Genomic DNA, 26,744 nt, shown 5'->3' with positions numbered 1-26,744 from the left:
TGTAGATGTAGTCTGTCCTTTTCTCCAGTTTTTGGTGCCCTACGCCTTTTGCTCCCATGCCGTACCCACAAGCCCAACATACAACTTGGTCAACTTCATGAAAAAGCAGTTCTATATTTGATGAAAGTCAGAGGCGAGATATGCATGATGTGTACCTAAATTTCAGCATCTATAGGTTGCACACATCCAATATACCAAATTACCTATGCATCTGTTCCAGTTCATCACTAGCGTAGTTTAAGAACCACGAAGCATGTTTTTGCCCCGACGCTTAAATTGAGAGCAAGTTGGTAGTGTATTATGGGTGATGCAGTTTGAAGCGTCAGGTAGTGACACCTATTGCAAAAAACCTTTATTCAAACAATCGATAATGTTACGGTATGTACACTACTGAGCTATGTCTTCAAGCGTCCCTAATGAGCTCTACGCCTCAGCGTGATAAATTCAGCAAAAAAATGCTGCTACGTTAATGCAATCCACAGTAAGCTCATATGTTTCTCGATTAACTATCAGATCTTTTTAATGTATTGAATGTTCCTTTCATCCATAATTTTATGCGTTCTGCAAGGTTAGCAGTAGGGCTCCCCACTCTCATGATCAAACTTAAAGCACTTTCCTTATACATTTTTTAAAGCGACCCATACTTGAGGTCAAGTTCAAGTAAAAGTATCTTAACTGATTACAGCATGGTGGCTGGCCAGCCTGTGCATTTTGAATCCAAACACAGCCATCACATGTTATAGTGAACCAAGAAGGTCAGGACGAAAGGAGCCCAAAGGGGGCCAATGAGAACGTTTCATTTGCATTTAATTTTTGATTAATTCAATTATTCGTTTATTAAAGCAAAGCTATCCTTCCCTTCTCCTTCGGCTTTCCCACTGCTGCTGCTGTCCGGCATACTGCATTGAAGGGGGGGGGGAGGGTAGGTTCGAGCCAAAGGAAAGGCAAAGCTTGAAATTCTTTTGTCGCCCACCGTTGGATGGATGGATGTTACGAGAGTCCCCTTTAGAACGGGGCGGTGGGCTGCGCCACCAAGCTGTTGCTATTATACTGTGTAAAGTCCTACCTAGCTTAAAAACGAAAAAAAAAGAGCATGATGAATTTCAATATTCTCATTTTGTCATGCCCTATTGTGAACTATGCTTTTGTAAGTCTGCGTTTTTTGTCGTTTCCCTACTTCCACTAATCTCCAATCATGTCTGACTAATATCTATTGCGGAAATGATTACTTTCCTCCTGCTCTCGCTCAACCCAAAGCTTAAAGAAGGCCAGTGGTCAAGTAGTTAATCATGGCAGCTTCACTTTAAAACTGCCGGCACGCATTAGATTATATCAGCCTCTCTGACTTTCCGCTCGACGTTCTTCGTTGCAGTGCTGCTCACTCCACAGGCTGCATACTTGCTGGTCAGCTTCCTAGTTCTTATCCACTACAGTGAATCAATGCTTTTTCCTGCACAAATACCTCAACACTCTCTCAGCCCAATTACTGTCTTCCATATTCCTCAGTCATTGTTCATAATCAATTTTACTGTGAGATTCCCTCACTTCAAAACAAGTCCAGTGCATATCACCCTGACAAGCTTCATTTGTAGGGCACGCCTTGGTGAGGGCTCCGCGAAAGGCATCCCTGGCGACGACGCTACTCCCACAAGATTTTCCGACTGCCCGGCTTACCTATCGAAAACAGTGAAAACAAGGAAGCGCCCGGCGGATAGACAAGCACGGTCGCAGACTAACAGACGATGCGCTGCATCGAAAGATCGTAACGAGTGAGAAGCCTCTTGTAGCAATGACAGTGGTGGCGTTAATGGAAGCTCTTTTGAAGCGTTGCCGAGTGCACCGGAGCACGACACGGATGCGTTTGAAGAGCAAACGTGATAAAATGCCTCAATCTGCTGGTCCTGGCTCGTCCCTAAAATCTGCATACGCTCGCATTCGCAAGCTTGTTCGGCGATTTACCACGGTCTTTTCTTCCGTCAAACTCATAGAGATACCACCTGCTCGGCTTTGGAGAAGTAAAAAGCGTCGTCTTCTTCCAGCTGAAGCGCACCAAAAAATCTGAAAGCCGTTTACTGTCAGATGCATGCCTATCGCCAGTGAGCCCCGCATCTTCCTTGGTAACCACTAAATTTGCTGAAATTCATGAAGTTATGCTGGCAAACAACCGTGATGCGCAGGTCAGCTTCAAAGGCAGATGTGCCGTATTAAGGTACTTTTAACAACTATGGATGACGTTCAGGCTATCTTAGAGCATGTTGATAAGACGAAACATCTTCATAAGACGAAACTGCAAAGGTGGACCGAGCACTCTGGAGTACCGGCACGTTGAAACAAAGTGGGCATATCTCGACAACAACCAGAGATGGCGGCACAAGAGATGCTTTATTGTTCTTGACCCAAGTGGCTCGAACTTATTAGTATGTAACAAATGTTCTGGCCTTTCGAACGTCCTGTGAATGCACCAGCAAAAAACAGAAGAAAGAATGCGCAGGCTTAGGCCTTAAGGTACGCGTCTGTTGACTTCATACCAAAGCAAGGACAAAGTTGCAGTATTGCGTCGGGCAAATTATGCTCTGAAAAGGTTCAAAAATCGTCCGCTCAACCGCTTTAAGAAATGTTGGTGGAGCTTGCAGAAGGTCATATCCACATGCAAAAATTGTCAAAAGAAGAACTGGGCGAGAAATTACGCACCATAGATCTCCCTAGTGCTCAGCTGACTGCGGTAAAGGAGTGTATAGCAGCAGCGAGGTTGACGAACAAAAAAGCAGACAGTACACAGAGGATTGGCTTCTGATGTGCTTGCTGTTGCTCATACGTAGACGATCTGCATACTCGTTCCTACGAGGTAACGAGGTGCTCCCCCTTCCTTGCGGTACGACAGTGTGCAAGTGCCTTTGCTTGATAAGAATCAGGTGTGGCTTTGAGAAGAGGTTTTTCACAGCCTTTAAGAAGAAGATGGCCACTAAAGACGACAACAAAATGCGCGTCCGAAAGGAAATTCGAGTTCGCTCGAAGACGATGACATATATAGTGGCTTCACTGATTATGGAGGTTCTTCAGCGGCCCGCGACGACCTTGCGGACAACGGGCTTGTATTTTCCTTTCGGTCATTTGGCGACAAGTACTCTCAGCCGATAGCAGTGTTTGCAATACTTTTGCTTGGATACACGGGAATTTTAGACGGCGTGGTCGACTGTGATGGCGCAAATACAAACCGTGCAATGTAGAAGGAGTTCGGCGTCACTGGATCATCGCAACAGTCCCGGAACTACTTCAGTCATCCCATTGATGAGAAACGCAATGTATATGTGTTTTCTAACGCACCCCATCTTAAGAAATGCGTTCGAAACCGTTTACTTTCACAGAAAGTGTTTTGCATAAATGGCGATCGCGTTCACTGGTTACATTTTGACAGCCTGTTTATGGGGGACTCTAAACAGCCAGAAAATTTGCATGTTTGCCACAAATAAGCTCTGTTCCAGGTCAACCCTTCAACGACCCAAAAAACGCGGGTGAAGCTGGCCAGTCAGTTGTTCAGCTGGAGTGTAGCGAAAAGCTTGGAGTTCTACTCGAAGTGAGGCACAAAAGGGCTCGAAAATGCCAAGGCAACAGTAGAATTCACACTAAGGTTTAGCAATCTTTTTGATGCTCTGAACCGAAACCATCCAAAGGAGAGCATCAGTGTTGGCAGCAGAGATTTGAGGGTCCGGGCGTCGTCGTTGCATTGATCAAATAAATGGGAAAAAGGAAAAATCTCTAGAGCAAGTTGCCTAACCGAGCAAACCGCTGAGGGCCTTCGTGTGACTTTTTTGACAGGACTGGAACTATAATGTTACCTGCTAAAGGAGTGCGGTTTAAAATATGTTTTACCAGGAAAACTTAACCAAGGTGCGTTTACACTTTGAATAAATCCCCTGAGTTCGGAAACTCCCGTTCAATATGAATGTCTGCAAGGTGCACCTGTACTTACAAACATTTTAAATTTGCTTTTGACGACACTGTCAAGTGAGAACACCTGAAGAAACTCAAAGAGAAGCTAGATGGCCTAGTTGCTGCTGAAGAGGAAGATGACCACGTGTTCGATAACTTGCATGAAGCACCGGCAGCTGCAGATTGCATTATTTTATTATTTAGTTGGTTTTATATGCCGCAAGTACTTGAACATCCCAACGTGTGCAAAATGCCGCGAAGGATTATTGAAAGAAAGAGCACTTCGTCATCAGCTGGAAAGCAGCCTTGTTCTGTGTAAAACCAGGGGAGGCCTTTTGCACCCAAAGCGATGTCTTCTTCAGTTGCTTCATGCAAAGAGATGGAATTCCACAAGCATGCGGCTCTCAGAAATGCCTATGAACAAACATTGCACAGCATGCTTTATAAGTGCAAGTTTCCCTTCTCCTGTGCGAATCATAAAAAGAAGTTATTGCTGGCGTGCTACATAGATATGTAGCCATGAGAATGAGGCAGTTCTGCAAACAGACATTTGAGGCAAAAAATATGTCGCAGTAGCTGCAAAAGCTGTTGAAGCTTCAGTAAGTGAAAACGCTACGTTTAATTTGCTCAAATAAATGGTGGGCGCCATGAACTTCCTCGTGTGTACGAAATGTGTGCCAGTGTCCACTTTGTTTATGGAACGTAAACGCTTCTACGAATAATTCATTTATGGCATGCTCTCCGTATTTGTCAAATAAATGTCAATCTGCACGAAACTTTACTGCTCTTGCGTCGCTGGCTTTTAAATGACAGTCATCCATATGATTGACATATTGGCAAATGCCCACAAGCCAAGGCTAGTCCGTCCTGTACACTAACATCACAACCACCTCTAGCAGAACTCAACTTCGGTTATTAAAAAATGCGGCCTTCGAATAGCCACACTGGAAAGTAGTTTTACAGCGCATTACAATTTAACTGCGAGCTTATCTAGGTTACAGTACACGTAAAACTAGTTTTCGCGGGGAGGTTTTGGCATCTCATCATGGTAAGTTCAGTGGGTGAGGTAGGTATTGTAGGCACTAATATTTGACACACTTCGCTGCAGCGTCAAGGATTCTGATCAGTATTGCCGACTACCGCTGCGCTGGGCTCATCGTGCAATGATCCTATACCGGCATGGATGAGAACGTGCACTGCATAGCTCTCGGAGCACGCTTAGTCTCATTAAACGTGTGGTTTGTTCATCGCACACATGTTTCCATCTCAAGCTGGAATAACATACGCATGTAGTTTAAAGGAGTGGAAGCATCAAAATTTTCGTTCATGCGTTTGTTGATGCAAACCTTGCGTCATGCTTCAGGGGCACGATACACTCAGCGGGATTCATATACATCCGATAAACAATTTAAAGATAGCATTATTATACCGAGTGATTCCGGTTTTGGTTTCTGGCCTCCGGGGAATGCTGTGACGTCACAGAGGAGGAAACGCAACATGGCTTGGTCCCGTGGGCCACAAGAAATAATGACGTAAATCTATGTTTCGTCGTCTGCTCGCGCATACGCGTGCCCTGCCAGCAGAGGTCAACAACTGGCGATTAGAAGTGCACGTCGCGATTATTATCATTATTGCCAAGTGCGACAACAACGGTACGAAAATATTGCGGCTTGCTAGAGCCGGTGATTCATTCCGAAGCGCCGTAAGCTTTTGCTTCGAAGTGAACCAGAAGAGGCCTAGCGACGATATCCGCGGCGCCGAACGATCAGAGGCGGTGAAGCTGCCGTCGGTGCCAGAATGACCACTCCTCGGTCGCTATCATTGGCCGCTTCGCCATACGGTAGAAGCACAAATAGGTCTCGGGCCGTCCTCTCCACGGCAAAGAAATCTCGCCGTTCGCGAGCGAAACCACCTTCGCACGGGGGCCCGCGAACGGCAAACGGCGTGCTGCGAGTTTCCGTGCCGGTAACGTGGACGGGCCCTCGTATTGAGAAAGGCCAAGCGAAAGAGACCGCTCCGAGCTGCCGAACTATGCGACTATGCGAGGAGAGAAGCGGATAACGCGAACGCCGCATATCCTGGTCCCTTTCGGGGTCGGCCGTCTAGTGTTACACTCAAACGTGTGTCAGCAGGGCAACTCGCCGCACGCAGTTTGCCGTTCGCGGACCGCCATGTGGCGTTCGTGTTGTCCACATCTCTCCTCTTGTGTCCGTCTCTGCACCCCTTACCCCTTATCTGCATTAAGAAAGGATTTCTATATGGCTGTAGTTTGGTCATAGTGGAGGCTATGCTCGGTCGCTCGGGTCAGAGGCTCCGTAACCGGCATTTATTTCATCGCTACTCATGATACATCACGTTTTTGTGCTAGTGTTCTATGACGTCAATGTTTTCGTTCCTCCTCTGTGACGTAGTGACTGCCGCGCTAGCGATGGGTCTCGACTACGAGAAGGAGTTTTTAATGAGTTTTTGGAGCTGAATTAAAATTATTTTGAAATGTTTGCAGCGTCCAATACCTCGTTCTGGGTGTCCTTGCATACGGAAGCAGCCTACAACATGCTTGTTATAGCCTCAATGTTTGGTGTCCCAACCCCTTTAACATAAGAACGGAATTCGAACGTTTTATCAGAGTCCTTCCATTTTTTTTCTGGTCACGAAACTGCCGCCTCAGTTTCATATAGAGCCAGCGCCTGCCGCCAGAGGCGCAACCGTGCATGAGAGGGCATGCGAACGCCGCTACCGCTGTGGTTGTGTGTGGGGCAGCCTCGGTATTCTAGCTTTCTCAACTTCCTCAACGGTCGCTTTAGTTTCACGTAACTATTTTTAACATGGAATGTGCTTACATTACTGCCTGAGCGCGTCTTCTGCCATGATATGAGCGCCTGGGACGAAAAAAAAAGCAGTACATAACATGGAGCTTGTGGTGGTCTCAGACAAAAAAAAAGAAGAAAATAAATCTGGGATTTTATGAGCCAGAACAGCGATACGATTATGAGGCACGCCGTAGTGGGGGACTCAGGATTAATTTTGACCACCTGGCATTCTTTAAACTGCACCTAAATTTAAATAAACGTAAATCACTGTCTGAATGAGATTTAGGTAGGATTAATGCAAGACAAACTTCGCTACTAAATGTGTATTTAAATGCACCTAAAGGTCTGCAAAGCGATGCCGTTTCTGTATGACACTTATGTAGGATTAATGCAAGACAAACGTCGCAACTAAATGTCATTAAAACGCACCTCAAAACTGGTGTTTTTCATTTCGCCCGCGGCGAAAGGCGTCCGCTGTACACGGCCGGTTGGTATCGGTCCAGGTTTCTACATCATCGCCGTTCGCCTCAACACTTCAGTGGGCTCCGCTTTTTAATATTTGCCTGAAATTAAACACCACGCATTCTCAACAAAGCGCCAGTGGTACCACTTATCACCAGATGCAAACCAGATGCATATTTTTTTCATGCACCGCCCGAGGACTCTCACCTCTTTCTTGAGGTCCTCGGGAGTCTCGACCTCATATAGAAACTGGTCGCGCAGTTATGCATACTTGGCCAGAAAAATGTTTGAAATCTAATATTTTGGGGTGACGTTTTCTCCTGTGCATTATACAAATTTCATACAAATTACTCGTGAACATGTAACTCACCTTGATAAGCAAGGACCGCGTTGCAGCTTGCCGTCAAGTCATCCCTTCTGTCCTGGGTGTCTTTTCTCAACTTCGCCGGCACCTGCTGGTTCGTTTGCAAAAACTTCGCTAACCGTCGCTTTTGGCGGCGTGATCTCCTTATCAGTTTCATGCACCTCGCTAGTACGATGTGGAAAAAAAAAATCAACTAAGGGTTACCATTACTCTCCTCAAATAATCGAAAAGGAAAAATGTAACTCTGTTACATACGGAAGTCTCGACCTCATATAGAAACTGGTCGCGCAGTTATGCATACTTGGCCAGAAAAATGTTTGAAATGTAATATTTTGGGGTTACGTTTTCTGCTGTGCATTGTACAAATTTCATACAAATTACTCCTGAACATGCAACTCACCCTGGTAGTTCAGGACCTTGTCAATACTGGTTCTCAGCTCATTTCTCCGCTTCCGAACCTCTTTCTTGAGGTCCTCGGGAGGCTCCTGATCAGTTTCCTTATACTTCTTGAGGCGTGTTTCCTGGCGCCGTGATCTGTTAATTCTCTTCATACACCGGCCCAGAAGCCTCGGCAGGCCATCTTCTGCAAAAAAAAAAAAAATCAACTAACGGTTACCATTACTCTCCTCAAATAACCGGAAAGGAAAAATGTAACTCTGTTACATACGGAAGTCTCGACCTCATATAGAAACTGGTCACGCAGTTATGCATACTTGGCCAGAAAAATGTTTGAAATCTAATATTTTGGGGTGACGTTTTCTCCTGTGCATTATACAAATTTCATACAAATTACTCCTGAACATGTAACTCACCCTGGTAGTTCAGGACCTCGTCAATGCTGGTTCTCAGCCCATTTCTCCGCTTCCGAACCTCTTTCTTGAGGTCCTCGGGAGGCTCCTGATCAGTTTCCTTATACGTCTTGAGGCGTTTTTCCTGGCGCCGTGATCTGTTAATTTTCTTCATACACCGGCCCAGAAGTCTCGGCAGGCCATCTTCTGCAAAACAAAATCAACTAAGGGTTACCATTACTCTCCCCAAATAACCGGAAAGGAAAAATGTAACTCTGTTACATACGGAAGTCTCGACCTCATATAGAAACTGGTCGCGCAGTTATGCATACTTGGCCAGAAAAATGTTTGAAATGTAATATTTTGGGGTTACGTTTTCTGCTGTGCATTGTACAAATTTCATACAAATTACTCCTGAACATGTAACTCACCTTCAAAAGCAAGCACCGCACTGCACCTAGTGATTAGGCTGTTCCGCCTGTTCTGGGTCTCATTTGCTATCTGGGCCGGCACCGGCTCGTTGGTTTGTAGTACTTTTCCTAGCCGGCGCTCCTGACGTCGTGATTTTCTGATGGCTCTCATGCACCGTGCCAGGAGCGTGTCAATGCCGTCTTCTGCAAAAAAAAAAATCAACTAAGGGTTACCATTACTCTCCTCAAATAACCGGAAAGAAAAAATGTAACTGTGCATTATACAAATTTCATACAAATTACTCCTGAACATGTCACTCACCCTGGTAGTTTAGTACCGCGTCAATGCTGGTACGTAACTCCCCTCTGCGGTCGCGAACCTCCTTCTTGATGTTCTCTGGAGGCTCTTTTTGGGCGTGCGTGTAGTTGTTCAGCCTCTTTTCCTGGCGGCTTGCTCGGTTGATCTTGTGGATACAGCGGCCCAGGAGTCTCAACAACCCCTCTTCTGCAAAAAAAAAAAAATCAGGTTAGGGTTACCATTATTCTCCTCAAACAACCGAAAAGGAAAAAATGTAACTGTTACATACGGGTCTCAACCTCATGTAGAAACTGGTCGCGCAGGTTCTATCGTCAAATTATTAGCCCTGCCAGCACATTTCCCCGAGAATCACCACGTACACCTGCCCATAATATCGTTCCGGGTTTCTGTGACAAAATAACACCTGATAACATCGCACTTTTTCTCGAATAACATTTGTGTGCGCATATCATAAGAAGCCAACAAACACTGACACCAAGGACATCACAGAGAAAATTACTTGAGCTTAATAAATAAAATAAGGAAACGATAAATTCATGGAAATGAAGGTGGATGAAAAAAAGTAGTTGCTGCAGGTGGGAAACGATCCCGCAACCTTCGCATTTCGCGTGCGATGCTCTACGAATTCAGCTACCGCGGCATTGTTTCCTCGTTCACTTTCTTGGGTACTTACTTTTCTTTGTACAACCCTGGGAGTGGACGTGGAACTTTCTTTCTGCCACAGGCATCACGAGTACGCGATCTTCTTGAGCGAAGGCAACCGGCGAATACGGCGCCGCGCCACATCTTTGCTTTCGTTGCTTCACAGCTGCTACTGCGCTGGGTCCACGCCACTAACTCCAAATACCGGTGCAAATACAAATACCGGCCGCACCCAGCGTTTGTAGATTAGGTCAGTAGGATAAGTCTGCGTCAGAGGCGGCTCCAAGTCGTCTATCCCTTCAGAGATGGCACTTGCGTCGCGTTGGGATCGAGCTGCCGGCTGTCGGCGGGCACGTTCAGTGCTTTTCTCGGTGTTTGTCTAGGCTGTCTGTCGCCGGCATGCACTTCGAAAAAGTTCCTTTGGTGTTATCGCTCATCTATAAATCGGAATATTGACACCTATACAAAGTGACACCTATTGAATAGTGACACTTAGTGCCAAAAACCATTAATCGAGCAATCGATAATGTTACAGTATGTACCCTTCTGAGCTATGTCTTCAAGCGTCCCTAATGAGTTCTAAGCCTCAGCGTGATAAATTCAGCAACAAAAATGCTGGTACGTGAGTCCAAACCATAGCAAACTGAAATGTTTCTCGATTGACTATCAGATCTTTTTAAAGTATTGAATGCTCCTTTAATCCATAATTTTATGCGTTCTGCAAGGTTAGCAGTAGGGCTCCCCACTCTCATGATCAAACTTAAAGCACTTTCCTTATACATTTTTGAAAGCCACCCATACTTGAGGTCAAGTTCAAGTAGAAGTATCTGAACTGATTACAGCGTGGCGGCTGGCCAGCCTGTGCATTTTGAATACCAACACAGCCATCACATCTTATAGTGAACCAAGAAGGTCAGGACAAAAGGAGCCCAAAGGGGGCCAATGAGAACATTTCATTTCCATTTAATCTGATTAATTCATTCACTCGTGTATTAAAGCAAAGCTATCGCTCCCTCCTTCGGCTGTCGCACTGCTGCTGCTGTCCGGAATACTGCACTGGGGGGGGGTTCGAGTCAAGGGAAAGGCAATGCTTGAAATTCCTTTGGCGCCCACCGTTGGATGGATGGATCTTACGAGAGTCCCCTATAGAACGGGGCCGTGGGCTGCGCCACCAAGCTGTTGCTATTATACTGTGTAAAGTCCTACAAAGGGTAAAAACGAAAGAAAAAAAAACATGTTGAATTCCAATATTCTTATTTTATGCGAAGCATATTACGAGGGCTCAACCCAGCTCCTCAGGCGCGGCGGTGACCATGAAATCACGTGACACCGTGACGTCACGACAGAGGAGAAGTGGCTTTGGCTCAACTCTTGCAAGACGGGCTGGGTGGGAATCGAACCAGGGTCTCCGGAGTGTGGGACGGAGACGCTACCACTGAGCCACGAGTATTTTTTTTTTTTTCACGAGTTTTTTTTTTTCTTTATTGCCAACTTGGCACAATACAGTGAAAAACACCATCATAACATCACATTAAAAATGCTAGCTTGTGTCTGGCTAGCGTAAGTGGGTAAAAAAACGCTTTACGGTCAGGAGTTCGTCCAGATAAACACACCAATCTGGCTTTTCTTCCTTCTGTTTGTACACATCTCGTAAATATCCGATGCTTTCGTTGAAGTTGTCCCGGGCTGACCTCGCGTTGACGTCCGCATTACGCACTGACATTCTGGTTTTCCAAACACTGTGCATTACTAGAATCATTAGCATATCGTACGGCACACATTCGCTTTCGACGGGAAGAAATCGAATGCCGTAGGGTGTAAGCGGCAGTTCCTTTTTCAGGGTTCTTTGCAAGATGTCCCATAAGAATACGGCATCCCAACAATCGAGAAAAATGTGCTCGATTGTTTCAGGCCTTTTGCATATTACACAGTCAACCGACCATGGTACCAACAACCCTTTTTCCTTTAGCCATGGTATTGTAGAAAGTGTGCCACTATGGAGCATGAAAAAGAAAGTTTTGACTGACGATCGGATAGTCATACTTTTAACCCTTTTTAACACATTGCTGCCTGGCCCAGGATTGTACATCCTTCGATACAAGGGAACAGGCATCATCACATCAATTAGATCTTTGTAGAGGCGTTTTCTCTTGACCTCGCTGAGATATTCCATTGAAAATCTTACTTTTAGAAACTGCACAGCCGCAACAATTTCATGCATGTATCCGCGGACATTGCGTTGCATATGGGCGCATGATGACACAATGACATCTGGCAATGCGTTCGCCAATCTCACTTGCATAACACTTCTTAAAAAAGGATTTCTTTCATTGCGATAATATACGAACCTAGAGACAATTTGTCTCACGAACAAATGAATCAAACCCAGTCCTCCCGATCGCACTGGAAGGAACAAATTTGTGCGGCTCACCCTTTCCCACGATGAGTTCCATACAAAAACAGCCAACACTCTGTGCAGTCGTTGAATACTCATGCGCGACATGTGCAACGCTTGCAAAACATACCATACTCGAGCAATAATAAAAATGTTACACACTGTGGCACGGGAAAAAATTGATAGGTCTCGTCCTCCCCATTTTTGTGTTTTCTCTCGAGCCTTGTCTGTCTGTTCTTTCCAGTATTCTTGTGTATCCTTGTAGTGTTGTAGTGGTACGCCTAGGTATTTACTTGGAGTAGTCGTCCACTGAATGTTGGCGTACGTGACTGGCACACTTTCCCATTCACCATGCCAGAAACCCTGACATTTATTCCAGTTTATTCTGCTCCCCGTGTATTGACAGAAAGCTGTGGCATCTTTTATCGCATTTGTTACACTTTCTCTATCGGTACAGAAAACAGCTATGTCGTCGGCGTAAGATAATATTTTGACTTCACAAGCCATAATACGAAAGCCTCTTATTTCCTCATTTTGAATAATCTTTAAACAAAATGGCTCTAAATAAATGCTAAAAAGTAGTGACGACAGAGGACACCCTTGTTTCACCGAAGAGACGACATGGATGCTTTTGCTGACTTGTTTGTTAATTATAATTGAGGCAGAGCATCCAGTGTACGACATTTTTACACCTTCCAGTATTATTTTCCCTACATTTACATATTCCATAATGGCAAACAATATTTCGTGCGTAACAAGGTCAAAAGCTTTTTCCAGATCTATTTGGAGCATTGCCACATGGTTGGAAAAAACATCACAACACTCCAAAATATTTCTTGCTATATGAATGTTCGTAGTTATGCTCCTACCTTTAATTCCGCACGTCTGGTGTGGTCCGACTATATCTTTAATAAAACCTTGTAATCTTCTTGCCAAGACCTTCATGAATATCTTGTAATCTACGTTAGAGAGGGTAATTGGCCGGTAAGAACCTACCGATAATTGCTTAAGTCGGTCGTCCGTTTTAGGAATGAGAATGATATGTGATTGACGGAAGGAAAGGGGAAGCTCTTCTATGTCATATGCCTCTTGTATTACCGCATGCAATGCCTTAGCTATAGGAGTTTTAAATTTCTTATAAAACGCTGAACCCAGTCCATCGGGGCCGGGCGACTTTCCGGGGTTCAAATCATCGATTGATTTTTCAATTTCCTTTAATGTAATTGAGGCTTCTAGGACTGATTTTGCATTTTCATCTAGTTGCGGCATAAGTGGAAGAAAAGCGTTTACAAATCCCTTGTTTACTTCTTTCCTTTCACCAAACAATTTCCGAAAGTGCTCTACGAAAGCGTCTTCTATATCACTTTTCTTATCTGTGACCACACCTCGGTACCTTATTTCTTTGATTTCTTTTTTGGTCGCGTATCTTTTTTCGTCACTAAGGGCGCGTTTGGTGGGCGTTTCGCCCATCCACAAATGCTCTGCACGAGCCCGTATCACTGCTCCTCTATAATTTTCGACATCGATAAGCTACTGAGCCACGAGTACAACGCTTCAAAGCGGTACAAAAGCGCCTCTAGTGAATGCGGTGTTGCCTTAGAAACGCGCTGTTTCTAAGGCGTGCGTCTCTTGCTCAGGCGCACATTTCGTTGCCGCGCCGAACGCTGCTTTGCTCGACGCTCACCGCGTCCAATGCGGGGCGCGTAGTCGCTGCCCTGTAGCCCATTGTCTTACACCCCTTGGCGGGTCGACGGGAACGCTGTCGCGTTCCACTCTTGAAGGCGAAGAAGTAATGCATGAGTTGTTTCTTCGTCTAGCCGAACCAAATATAGCCAAGCAACAGCAGTTCACCAGGCTAAACAGTGGTTCAACAACTAAAATAAAGGCTAGTATGCTTCGCATCCTGGGCTTAACCTTACCTAAGCCACAGCCATTTTTCTGATGCCCAATTGCGAACAATGCTCTAGTAAGTCTCCGTTTTTTGTCGTTTCTCTACTTCCACTAATCTCCAATCATGTCTCACTTATCTCTATGGCATAAATGATTACTTTCCTCCTGCTCTCGCTCAACCGAAAGCTTAAAGGAGGCCAGTGTTCAAGTAGTTAATCATGGCAGCTTTACTTTAAACTGCTGGCCCGCAATAGATTATATCAGCCTCTCTGACTTTCCACTCGACGTTCTTCGTTGCTGTGCTGCTCACTCTACAGGCTGCATACTTGCTGGTCAGCTTCCTAGTTCTTATCCACCGCTGTAAATCAATGCTTTTTCCTGGATAAACAAATACCTCAACACTCTCTCAGCCAAATCATTGTCTTCCATATTCCGCAGTCATTCTTCATAATCATTTTCCTCACTTCCTCACTGCCTCACTTGAAAACTGGCACAGTGCATATCAATCTGTACAGCTTCATTTGTAGTCTTCCCGTGAGCACCCAATGCAAAGCGTGCCACTGACATATGGTTGCCATCAGGTCTCGATTGTACCCCTGATTTCAAGCAAACAACTACATTTCCAAAGGTAGGTCCTGAAACCGTTACACTTTTCCACATACTTCGGAACACTTAGTACCTACTACAGCCCCATAGCCCTGTGTTTCATTATGGCTGCATTTCTTTTCCCCTTACTTCTATTGTTTTTGCTGTTGTACCATATACCTAGTGCCCTCGTCTATCTATATAATAAGGTATTTACATTCTTTTACCCGAGCTATTTTCCGACCCTGTATTGCCACTGCCTGTTCACTGTTTTCATTGAATACCATAAAACCCGATTTTCTAACGCTAAATTGTAAACCTAAATTCCAGCCTTCCTGTTCACAGATAACAGCCAGACGTTGTAAATCACTTTGTTTGTTAGCTAGTAACACAATGCCGTCCGCATAAAATAAACCTGGAAGCTGCTGCTCTACTATTGTATCCGCTTGATTGTATGAGACTAAGCCTCATTGCTTCCTTCTAGCGACTTCTGTATCCTCACCATATCCTCACTGACCTCGTTCTTTTCGCTGCGTCAGTGGTGTCAGCCAACCAAAACACAGGAAACGGGTGCCTGCGGTCAGAATGGTTTCTCCCTCCCGCTCCCTTTCACACCCAATCAACCCTCGTCACGTGCCTTTTACCCGCACGCCCTTTTCTCAGAGTGCGGGGCGGCGCGCGTGAGATCGCGGGAACATCGCTAGATGTTCGTGAGGAGAAGCACACTTGCGGGGGCGTGGCTCACCATGGAGTTCGATACATCGATATGCCGGTGCACGGGAGTTCTATATACGCGAACAATAGCGCAATACTTTTGCATGAGATTCCCAAGGGGATTTTTCAACTCTTCGATATAGGCAATAATGTGATATATGTGGGATAGACTGTACTAGAAAAATGCAAAACAAAAGAGATACAGCAAAGGAGGGTGCAGACCACTGCACTGTGAGCCTAAACTTCTGCCACTTTCCTACTAACCCTTCTCCCAGCGTGCAGTGGATGCGCGAACATTATAAAAACATGAATCAGAGGAAATACAAAGGAAGGGAGTTAAATGCGGCAACATATAGATCTGGAATAAAACTTTCCTTCAAAACCTGCCCCCAGCCTGCCATTGATGCGTGAATATAAGAACGCGAAGCAGAAGAGATAGAGGGAAAAGGAGTCAAGCATGGCGCGTTTAATATGTAATTCCCCCAAATTGCTACCAAACTTGCTCCTATGTAGGTGCGAACACTCGAATACTAGAACAATGCGAAACAGAATAAACAAGAATAGAGAGACAAACATGGTGCGACGACTCTGGACTTCCTTCAATTCTTTTTCTAAAAACCTGTTCCTGCGTTGCAGTGGAGTCATGAGCACTAAAACATATGCAACAGCAGGGGCACTGCGAGTCTCGCCATCACCCACTTTCCTTTTGAAGATGCTGGCCTCATTGATGCTAAACGATATGTACAGGGAACGAGGTCTAACGGGGTGCCAAGAGTCTTCACTTCACCATTTTCCTTCGAAACCTACTCGAGCATTACCGTGCATACGCACATTCTAGAAAAATGCAAAGCAAATGAGGTACAGGTGAGTATAAAACGCTGTGCTATGAGCCTACACTTCCGCCACTTTCCTTCCAAACCTTCCTCCAGCGTGCCATGGATGTGCAAATAGTAGAAAAACACGAAATCGAGAAGATAAAGGTTAGAGGGGCCAAATTCGATGACGTAAGTTTGGACTGCCCCCACTTTCCTTCAAAACCTGCTGCCAAGATATGTGAGTACAAGAGAGAGAGAAGGAGATTCTTGATGATGGGAGGGAATGTTTGGGGTAAAGTGCAGCGCAGTAACTGTCTCTCAGCAGAGGACACCTCAACCGCGCTGCACAGGGGGTAGGGAATGAAAGTAGAAAACACGAAGCAGAGCAGATAGAGGGAAGGGGAGTGAAGCACAGCACCATAAGTGTGTACTTCCAAGTAATTACTAACAAATTTGCTCCAATGTAGCTGTAAATGCACAGTGAAGCATACTAGAATGCCAAACAAAGGTTATACTGTACAAGTATAGGGAGTCAAACACATCGATGTGAGTCTGGACTTCGCCTATTTTTATTCTAAAAACGTGCTCCAGCGTTGGAATGAATGCGGGAGCACTAGAAAAACCTGAAACAGTGGAGACACCATGAGTTTGAACATCCCGCCACTTTCCTTCATAACCAGCCTTCGGCATTGCCCTGGATGCGCAAATACTAGAAGCATATTAAACAGAGTATATTCAAGAAAGGGGGCTAATTAGGGTGCTGCGAGTCTCGATTTCTCCATTTTGCTTCCAAACTTCCAGTATTCCCCTGCACACGCGGATGCTAGAAAAACGCAAACGAGATACATTAAATTGCTTTGTTAGCCTAAACCTCCGTCGCTTTTCTTCCTAACCTTTCTTCAGCGTGCTATGGATGCGAAAATATTAGGAAAAAAAGAAGCAGTGAATATACAGGGAAGGGGAACAACGACGGTGCCGTGAGTGTAGACAGCCCGAGTTTTGTTGCAATCCTTCTTACTGCGTCCTGTGAATTTGCGTATACTAGAAAAACATGAACCAGAGGACATACAGGAAAGGGGCGTTGAAGGTGGCACTGCGAGTGTAGACTTCCCTCACTGTCGTTCCAAACCTTCCTAGAAAGTGCCTTGGATGCACGAATATTAGAAAAACACAGAGGGGATACGGCGAAGGAAAGAAAATGACGGTGCCGCGACCCACTTGGAAACCTAACAGCGTGCCGTCAATCTGCGAATATTACAAAAACGTGTACAAGAGAAGATGCAGGCAAGGGGCATTGATGGCGGTGCAGTGAGCCTATGCATAGTGCAGATGGTGCAAGATAATCCAGTGCCGAACGGACCCGCGACGAAGGTGAGGCAGGCGTCAAGCATTCCCCTTACCAGGGCCGCTCCCGAAGATGGCGCAGTATCGGCCCTACCCGCGGCGGAGGTGAAGGAGGCGTTAAAGGGACACTAAAGTGAAAAGTGATTTCTCCTGCATCACTAAATTGCCGTTCCACAACACCAAAAATACCACTCTTACAACGATAGGACGTTTGCTAAGCCAGAAAGAGCGCAATAACGAAATACGGGTGGCGACGCCTACTTCAGTTCCCGCACCTGGGGGCTGTGACGTCTTGGATTTCGATGGCATCTTCTAGGCCCTCCTAATCATATACCGTGGTATAGATTGAATACATTCTGTTCTAAAGGAGCCAAATATTAAGCATGGTAAGTTTCGGGAACCTTTATTCAGCCGACGCGGCACAAATGCAAAAACATACTTTGCAATCCCTGACGTCACGCTGACGTACCGGCACTCGGGTTCCGGCGCGAAATTATATACTGATACTTGTACCTTCATTTCAAATGACTGCCTACAGGGTTCTCAAACAATGCTCCATTAGTCTAAACTGATTTTATTGTTTCGCTTTAGTGTCCCTCTAAACTTTCCCACCTTTCGTTACAAACCTTCCTCCACCGTGCGCTGGACACGTGAATATTGGAAAAGAAATTGGCCGATCATTGCGCTTCTTGGTAATGCATGCAGAACACGCAATACAAAACATAGGCGGTTCTGCTTATCCGATTCGGTAGCACACACTGCAATCCGCCGCTGTCGAGTCGCCCCTCTGGTGACGCACCTTCGTATAGTGTTTCACAGCAGTGGAGAGCGGGGGGGAGATTAGCAATTATTTATTCTTCCTTAAGAGCTGGTATGAGGAAATGGGCGCAGGACACAGGTATCCAGTAGAGGTCACGGACTCTTCGCTGACAGACAGGCCTCAATGTGGCTGTACAAGTTTCGAGTGGGAAGTAGAAGTAACAGGACGAAACGCTAGAATTGTCTTTCGAGTCACCGCAAAGGCACTGCGCCAGGTAACGGGACGTATAGGGCAAGAGTGGAGGTGGCAGGACAGCCAGGCGCAAGCACTGCCAGCGGCGATATGTGACACAGAGGAACGCGCGCCGCAAACGGGGAAGCGACAGGCACGGCAGAGAGCCATACAGCCACGCGACGCAGAGACGAAGGCGTGGATAACCGAGGATCAGGCGCGAAGCGGTAAGGCATGCCCGCCACCGGCACCGCTGCCGTGCCGCGACAGTGGGAGAAGGGACGGGGAAGCCGGAGTGGAGGGTAGCAGCGAGAGTAACCCAAACAGCGCTGCGCGAAGGAATGGGGCGAGAGGATAGGTTTGAACACGTGATCCGGCTTTCGAGGACAAGGGGCATAGTGTTTCCTACAATATACTGGTGCGAAATCTGGTGCGGCAGTCCTTCTGCCATGGGGATGATGGGAAGTACGTGGATTTGTCTCATATTCGTACTTGTGGATTCAGAAGTTTTTGCGGCTTTGTATGTTACGCTATATAAATCTTACTGTCGTTAATTTTATATCAATCTGTACAATCGCAACTACTAATCGCAAATGTTGAGCTTGTCGTGGTGCGCGAATCGAAACTCACGAAACGTCTTAAGGTTACTCATGCCTGCGATAAATTCGTAAGGGTGTTTCACATCGCTTATGGATACATGCATCTGTGGCTTAATGGTTTCAATATCCGACGTCTGTGATTGAGATACTGTGTTCAAATCCTGCTGTCGGACGATGTTAATTTTTTTTAATTGCCAATTACACAGTACATTGTTGAAAATGACGAGCATACGGAGTCACAAAGCCGCTTGAAGCCAAAAGCGCTAAATTAGGCAAATCCATGTACCTCCCATAATTCCCACGCTGGTGCAACCACTGCTACTGCAGCTGCCGTTGACACTAGCGCCAGAGTTCTGTCGAGTAATTATTATATGAAACCTATAATATATGACAAGGGGAGAACAAGGCTCGCGCTGCGGACGAGAGATTGCAGCAGGAGGGCGAGCAGCTAGAGAAGAGCGCTGATGATCACCTCGTTGACGACGAGGCACGACGGTGACATCAAATGTGGGGAAGGGAGCCAATGTGACGATTGCACTCGAACACACGAAACAGAACAGACCACCATACACGGAACGTCGGACAATGGTGGTGCTGTGAGTCTAGACGCGCCCCGCCTTCGCTCCGAACATATGTACAGTGGGCCATCAGTCCGCGAATACTAGAAAAGCGTAAACCAGAGGAGGTACACCCCAGGGGAGTCGAATGCGGCGCTGTGGGTGCGGAATGAGTAAGCTAATAATTTTGGTGATTCGGCAGCGTTCCGCGAGGCATGCCCTTGACTTGATAAGTCTGCACTAATTTTGTGAGTGAATTTCAGTTATGTTCCTAAAAGACACATTGTGCATGAGTCTGTTGAAACAAGAACACAACAAACAAGTCGACAATGTAGTGACACGTGCAGCATGCCCTGAAGGACGTATCAATGCACTAAGCGCAGCAAGTAATGCTTGTTCTTATGCCATATATATTAGAGGTCTTTTTGTGGCAACCCTATCATTGCGTTCATATGTTAGTCGAATATTCATGGCACCTTAATTTACATTGGCATCTTATTGGGATGTTTTGCAACAGCTGCGCAATTTTTGAAAACTGGCTTACCTCCACGATCCCGGAATAGAACTCCAAATTGACACTGAACAGCTCTTTATACATGGCGGTCGCACAAACTCACCCAACTGTCAATTCTACTTAATTTCAATTTGTCCCCCAAAGCCGGCCGTCATAGTTTCAAACCTCGAGAATTCAAAGGGCAATTACTCCTTGCATCCTGTAGAGACTAGGCTGTGTGTCTTCTTATTTCGAGTACTGCAGCCCTTTTGCAGCCCAAGAAGGAGGTGTAAGGTACCTAAATTTAAGGTACTAAATATCAATAAACCCAAGTGAAGCGTCACACATTGCAACAAGCATTTTGGAAAACAGAAATATAAAAAATAAATGCTGCATCAGAACAATGTTACACCAAAGTTGAATTCAATGCACCATCAGATGAAAAACTGCAGCACAAACAGTAGTCATAACTGAGAAGTCATATACATTAATATAAAGGAAACAGTTATTTTACCCCTTGATGGTGCCACTTAGCACAGGTGAAAAGTTGGCTGGCTGTGATGATCTAGGTGTATTAATATAATAAACATTTTGCTTTAGACATTGAAACAACCTGTCATGCTTTACGCTTTGGACAGGAAGCCGCGAGATTTAACCACAAGTAAACCTAGAATTAGAATTCCGGTTATGTAATACGATGAAGTCAACAACGTCTATATCTCCCTTTTTGACGAAAGAGCAATAAAGTTTCCTTCTGCACCAATATTGTGCAGCAAATCAAAGCTGCAGGTTAGCCGGGCATACGATGCAGTTACGACTGCCGTTCCAGCACGGCAATACTGAAAGCACTCACTTATCTGCGCCGTGTCGTCTTCCTCCGACAAGGCTCCTGCCGCCGTAGCTTGCACAGCTTGCCCACCTAATACAAAAGCAAAAATACGCAACTTCAATTATGTCACCATATTATGGCACATGGGAAACAAAAGCAAATATCATAAGCTTTCAGTAACTTTTAACTTTCTGCATGGGAAACCTACACAACCACAATTCTCACCTGTTATAAAAAGCAAGAGAGTTATACAATATAATTATTGTATGTTTGGACATCGTTTCTCACCTGTATTACAGGACGTGTAGGGTGTCAGGGGGCAACCATACCCGAAAAACACAAAGAAAGTAAATAATGTTTTAAAGGTGTATTCCATATGTAATTTAAAAATACAGTACCCACGTGGAAGTAGTGCTAACGTTATGGTAAAACTTGCCTAATAGACATGTTGACAGGTTACCTGTAAGCTTTTATTAGATATTGCACAAGACTCTCGCTGCAGCTGTTACAAAACCATGAGGTATGTTCATGAAGTTAAAATTCATGAATGAGGCACGGACGGGACAGATATGTGTATTGTAGGGAAAGAATTGAATGCAATTTTCGCAGTTGCGAGCCATGACTTCCTTAGAACTCGTGGTAGCATGTCAGGATTGAAGCACTGCCCAAATGTTCGACAAGTGCATTTTATTGCATTAGCATTAGGAATGTCAAAGTGGAAAGAAGTGTCTGTGAAGCGTAGGAAGCCAGTCACATAGTAGATGTAGAGCGGTGCTTAGAAGGATTGTGTGTGCGTGCGTGCGCGCGTGTCTGTGTCCGCGCGCGTCCAATGCATCATTCTGTAAAAAAAATAAATTACATTGTGGTGTTTTACGTGCCAAAACCATTTTGATTATGAGGCACGCCGTAGTGGAGGACTCGCTCAGCACGTCCTAAAAGCAATATTTTTGCTTGAAGACACGGGAGCCTTAGTCGACGCGGACGCACGTGATGGCCCAAGTACGAACCGTGCGATGTAGAAAGAGTTCGGAGTCACTGGAGTCACTGTTGCAAGGTACCCGCAAGTACTTCATATCACTGATGAAAAACGCAATGTATATGTGTTCTCTGACGCATATACATAGACAGTCTTATGAAATGCGTTTGGAACCGTGGACTTTCACCGAAAGTATGCGTAAATGGCAATCGCGTTGACTGGGCACATTTTGACAGGCTGTTTATGGAGGACTCTAAACAGCTGGGAAATTTGCGTGTTTGGCCCAAATTAACTCTGTCCCGCATCAACACTTCAACGACCGAAAAAATGCGTGTAAAGCTGACCACTCGGTTGTTCAGCTGGAGTGTAGCGAAAGGCTTGCGATTCTACTCGAAGTGAGGCACAAAAAGGCTCGAAAATGTCAAGGCAACAGTAAAATTCACACTATGGTTCAATGGTCTTTTTGATGCTCTCAACCGAAACCATCCAAAGGAAAGCATCACTGTTGGCAGCAGAGATTTTGGGGTCCTGACCTCGTCGTTGCATTGCTTAAATAAATGGGAAAAAAAATTCGTATCACGAAAAATCTCAAGAGCAAGTTTCCTAACCGAGCAAACCGCTGAGGGCCTTCATGTGACTATTTTGTCCGCACTGGAACCATCAAGATACCTGCTAAAGGAGTGCGGTTTCAAATATGTTTTAACAGGAAAACTTAACCAAGACGTTTTGGAACGCCTCCTTGGGATCATTCGGCAGGCTGGAGGCCAAAATGACCACACATCTATGCCCGCATTTCTGCAGCTTTACAACATGTTATCAGTTTACAGTTTGATTAAACCCCCTAAATTCGGAAAATGTCACGTTGAAAATGAATCTCGCCAAAGTGCACCTGTAGTAACGCTCAAAGGTTTGAGTTATGGCTGGCGTCCTACACAGTTATGTAGCCACGAGAATGAGGCAGTTCTGGAAACAGAAATCTGAGCCAAAAGAATAGGTCGCAGGAGCTGCGAAAGCTGTCGATGCATCAGTAGGTGAAAAAATCTACGTTTAATTTGCTGAAATAAATGATGGGCGTCATGAACTTCCCCGTGTGCGTGAAATGTGTGCCAGTGTCCAGTTTGTTTATGGAACATTAACGCTTGTACGAATTATTCAATTTATGGCAAGCTCTGTGTACATGTCAAATAAATGTCAATCTGCACAAAACTTTACTGCTTTTGTGTCCCTGGTTTTTAGATGACAGTCGTCCATATGACTGACTCACGCAGAGCAAATGCCGACAAACCAAGGCTAGTCCATCCTGTACACTAACATAACAATTACCTCTACCTGAACATTCAACTTCGGTTATTGAAAAGTGCGGCCTTCGAATAGCCACATTAGAAATTTGCTTTGCAGCGCATTACAATTTAACTGCGAGCTTATATAGGTTACAGTAAACGTAAAACTGGTTTTCGCGGGGAGGTTTGGCATCTCATCATGGTAAGTTCAGGGGGTGAGGTAAGTATTGCAGCAACTAATATTTGACCCACTTCGCTGCAGGCTCAAGGAGTCTGATCAGTATTGCCGACTACCGTTGCGCTGGACTCATCGTGTCATGCTGCTATACCGGCATGGATGAGAGCGTGCACTACATTGCTCTCGGAGCACGCTTAGCCTCGTTAAACGTATGCTTCGTTCATCGCAAGCAAGTTTCCGTCTCACGCTGGAATACCATACGCGTCTAGTTTAACGTAGGAAGCGTATTCGAACGGTTTATTGATGCTTTTCACCTCCGTAATGACTCTCGCCCTCCTTTTCTGGTTCAAAACCAAGACGCTTTTGTCTGTGGCTCCATCTGCCGAGGGCGACGCGATACACGCACAACTTTTTTCCGCCTGGACGGCCTTCGTTCAGTCACCTAGCCTATTCTTACAGTGTTCTCACTGAACGTTTATGCAGGCTTAGATTTAATGTTCAGAACGCATATCCTTGTGCACAATAAAAAAATCACTTCAGGGCCCTATTAGAAAGGTTATGCATAGGTGGCCAGAAAAATGTTTGATATGTAATATTCTGGGGTGACGTTTTCTGCTGTGCATTATACAAATTAGATACAACTTACTCCTGAACATTCAACACACCTGCATATGCTATAACTTCTTGGCCGCTTTGCACTAGCTTCTGTCTTGTAGTGTGTTTTCCGTTAATGTAGCAGGCACCGGCTTGCCGGTCGCAAGATGCTTGGCCAGACGTCTCTCTTGGCGCTTGGCTTTCTGGATTTGTCTTGTGCACTTTGTCAAAATCATGTCAAGACCGTCGCCTGCAAAAAATCAACTAAGGGTTACCATTACTCTCCTCAAATAACCGGAAAGGAAAAATGTCACTCAATTACATACATACGCTTCAACCTCATACATAAACTGCTCGCGCAGATTCTATGGTCAAGTTATTAGCCCTGCCAGCACATTTCGCTGAGAACCACCAAATACGTACACCTGCTCATAATTTCATTCCACGTTTCTGCCACAAAATAACACCTAATAACATCGCACCTTCTCTGGAATAACATTTGTGTGCGCATATAATAATAAGCCAACAAGCACTGACACCAAGGACATCATAGGGGAAATTACTTGTGCCTAATAAATGAAATAACGAAACGATAAATTAATGGAAATGAAACTGGATGAAAAAATTGGAGGACGCTTAAGCTTTGCCTTCAAGAGTGGAACGCGACAGCGTTCCCGTCGACCCGCCAAGGGGTGTAAGACAGTGGGCTACGGCGCAGCGATCACTTACGAGGCGCCCCGCATCGGACGCGGTGAGCGTCGAGCAACGCAGTGTTCGGCGCAGCAACTAAACGTGCGCCTGAGCAAACGGAACGAACCAAATAACTCGGTGTCTCGGAGGGGGAAACGATCTACGCCAGCCGAACGTCGTGATCGGCACGGGCAGAGAGATAGATAGTAATCTAAAGAAAGGAACGGCGCTTTATTCTGCAACCCGTGTGGGAGAACGGCGAAGCGTCGTCAGGGGAGAGGGAGTCGGGGCTGCGACGCGCCTGGCACCGGTCCGCGCTCAGCCACAATGCGCGCGTGGAGCGCCACCTGTCGGGCAGTGCCGTATATTGAGAGGAGGGGGTCTTCTGTGTTTGCCGCAAGATGGCTCTGCGTGTGCGGTAAGCATGGGTGCTGCCGTGGTGGTTGGTCGTGGCTCGCGGACGCTCCTGTGGACGAGGCTTCAGCGACTTCGCTCGTGGCTAAGTACTCTTTTATCTTTATTAGCTAGTGTTTTGAAGTGTTTTCTTTTGCATGGAGTAGGGGCGCAAATTTTGAATTTTTGGTAGGAGTAGGAAACGTACCGGCTTTGTCTAGGTCTGGCGGCTCCCCCGTTAGGCCTAGGGGGTAGTTCTTTCAGCTAGCTCTTCGGATTCTTACATGGAGTAGGGAGTGATAATTCTTTGTTTTTGTTTGGGATAGCGGTCGAGGTCGGGATTGCGTGAGTGATTTGGCGAACTTGCTCGTTGGGCCTAGGGACGTAGGCCTAGCGATGAAATCGAAATCGTGAAGGCCGCGGGGGACGGGGAGCAAGTGCAGTGCGACGAGTGCCTGCGCTTGTGCTTCCTCGACGAGACTGAATTCCAGAATTTAGCAGAAGCTGTGGGGTCTAGCTTCACGTGCAGGTCGTGCGAGGGCGTCAGGGAAGCCGTCCAAAAGCTGGAAGGGAATTGGGCGGCTAAGTTTGAAGAGCTTAAGGCAAACCTGAGGGAGGAGCAGGAGAAGCGGGTAGCACTGCAGGCGAAGGTTGAAAATTTCGTCAAGGTGGAGGCGGCCCAGGCCGCGCAGTTGGTGAGTACTGTGGCCGAGCTTGGGGAGGCGAAAGAAAGGAGCGCCGAACTGCAAAGGCGGCTCGACGCTCTTGAGACTCGGGCAGCGGATAATGTCGGGTCAGGACACCAAAGCGAGGGCGAAGAGGGAGGCAGGGAGCCAAAGCAAGCGGTCGCCAGCTCGCCGCCGGTGAATCGGCGTAGCTATAGCGAAGCAGCGCAACACGCCCCGAGTGAGGCGACGCTGCAGCCACAGGAAGCCGGGAAGCAGGGAGAGGTAGGAGAGAGTGAAAGGGTGATTATCGCTGGCGACTCAAACATGGCTGGCTGCTCAAAAGCAATTGTGGAGAGGGTGAAAGGCGACAAAAGAGTGGTGGTAGGGACATTTCCAGGGCAGACACTGGGTTCTGTCATGGAGCGAGCAAAAGAAAAGCTCACGGAAAATGCCCACGTGCGCAACCTTGTCGTAGTAGCAGGTGGGCTAAATGACGTGCTGAACAGGAAAGGGCCAGGACTAGCCCAGCGCTTGGCGAAGGGGGTGGACGACTTGCGCGAGCTATCCCCTCAGGTGCAGATCGTGGTGTGCACGGTGCCGGAGGTGCCTGTGCGTGACAGTCACGTACAAAGAGCCGTAATGGCGGCCAGTGAGGCAATATGGAAAATAAGCCGAGAGAAAGGCTTCGAGGTTGTCGAAGTAAACAGGGAAGTGAGAAGTTGTGGTGGTTTTAAACGAGATGGGATCCACTTCAATTACAGGCTAGCACGAGAAGTGGGCTGGCGACTTGGGGGTCGCGCTGTTGCTTTTTTAGGGGGCCCGCGGGCGCTCAGTAGGTCAGAGTAGGTAGTAATAAAGAAGGTCCCCTAGGGGAACATCAGAAGAGCATCGCCGTCGATAAGAGAAAAAGGAGGAAAGCAAGAACAAGAGCTCGCCATGCAATAGGCTACATAAACATGCAGGGCGGCAGAAGAAAGGAAAAGTGGGCAGAGATTGAGGAGCAGTTACATAGAGAACAAATAGGGGTG

General features: G+C 46.1%; 1 protein-coding gene and 1 long non-coding RNA gene across 4 annotated transcripts in view; one reads left to right on the top strand and one right to left on the bottom strand.

The window, feature by feature from the left end:
• Window positions 1-26,744, bottom strand: part of LOC139052897 (uncharacterized) — a 355,309-nt gene that overhangs the window by 3,171 nt on the left and 325,394 nt on the right. The window contains exon 15 of one of the 3 annotated variants that reach the window (XR_011510113.1): window positions 9,180-9,269. The exons of 1 other annotated variant lie outside the window; for it this stretch is intronic. The gene's annotated coding sequence lies outside the window, so the exon portion shown is untranslated. Of the gene's footprint in view, window positions 1-9,179; window positions 9,270-26,744 lie in introns of those variants that run through there. One more of the 3 variants, XR_011510111.1, reaches the window with a different exon arrangement.
• The window catches only part of LOC139052900 (uncharacterized), a 79,783-nt gene that overhangs the window by 23,369 nt on the left and 29,670 nt on the right, over window positions 1-26,744 (top strand). The window lies entirely within an intron of this gene.

The sequence above is a fragment of the Dermacentor albipictus genome, unplaced genomic scaffold, assembly GCF_038994185.2.
Source record: "Dermacentor albipictus isolate Rhodes 1998 colony unplaced genomic scaffold, USDA_Dalb.pri_finalv2 scaffold_42, whole genome shotgun sequence".
Taxonomy (NCBI): Eukaryota; Metazoa; Arthropoda; class Arachnida; order Ixodida; family Ixodidae; genus Dermacentor; species Dermacentor albipictus.
This window is presented reverse-complemented; position numbering and strand designations above follow the sequence as displayed.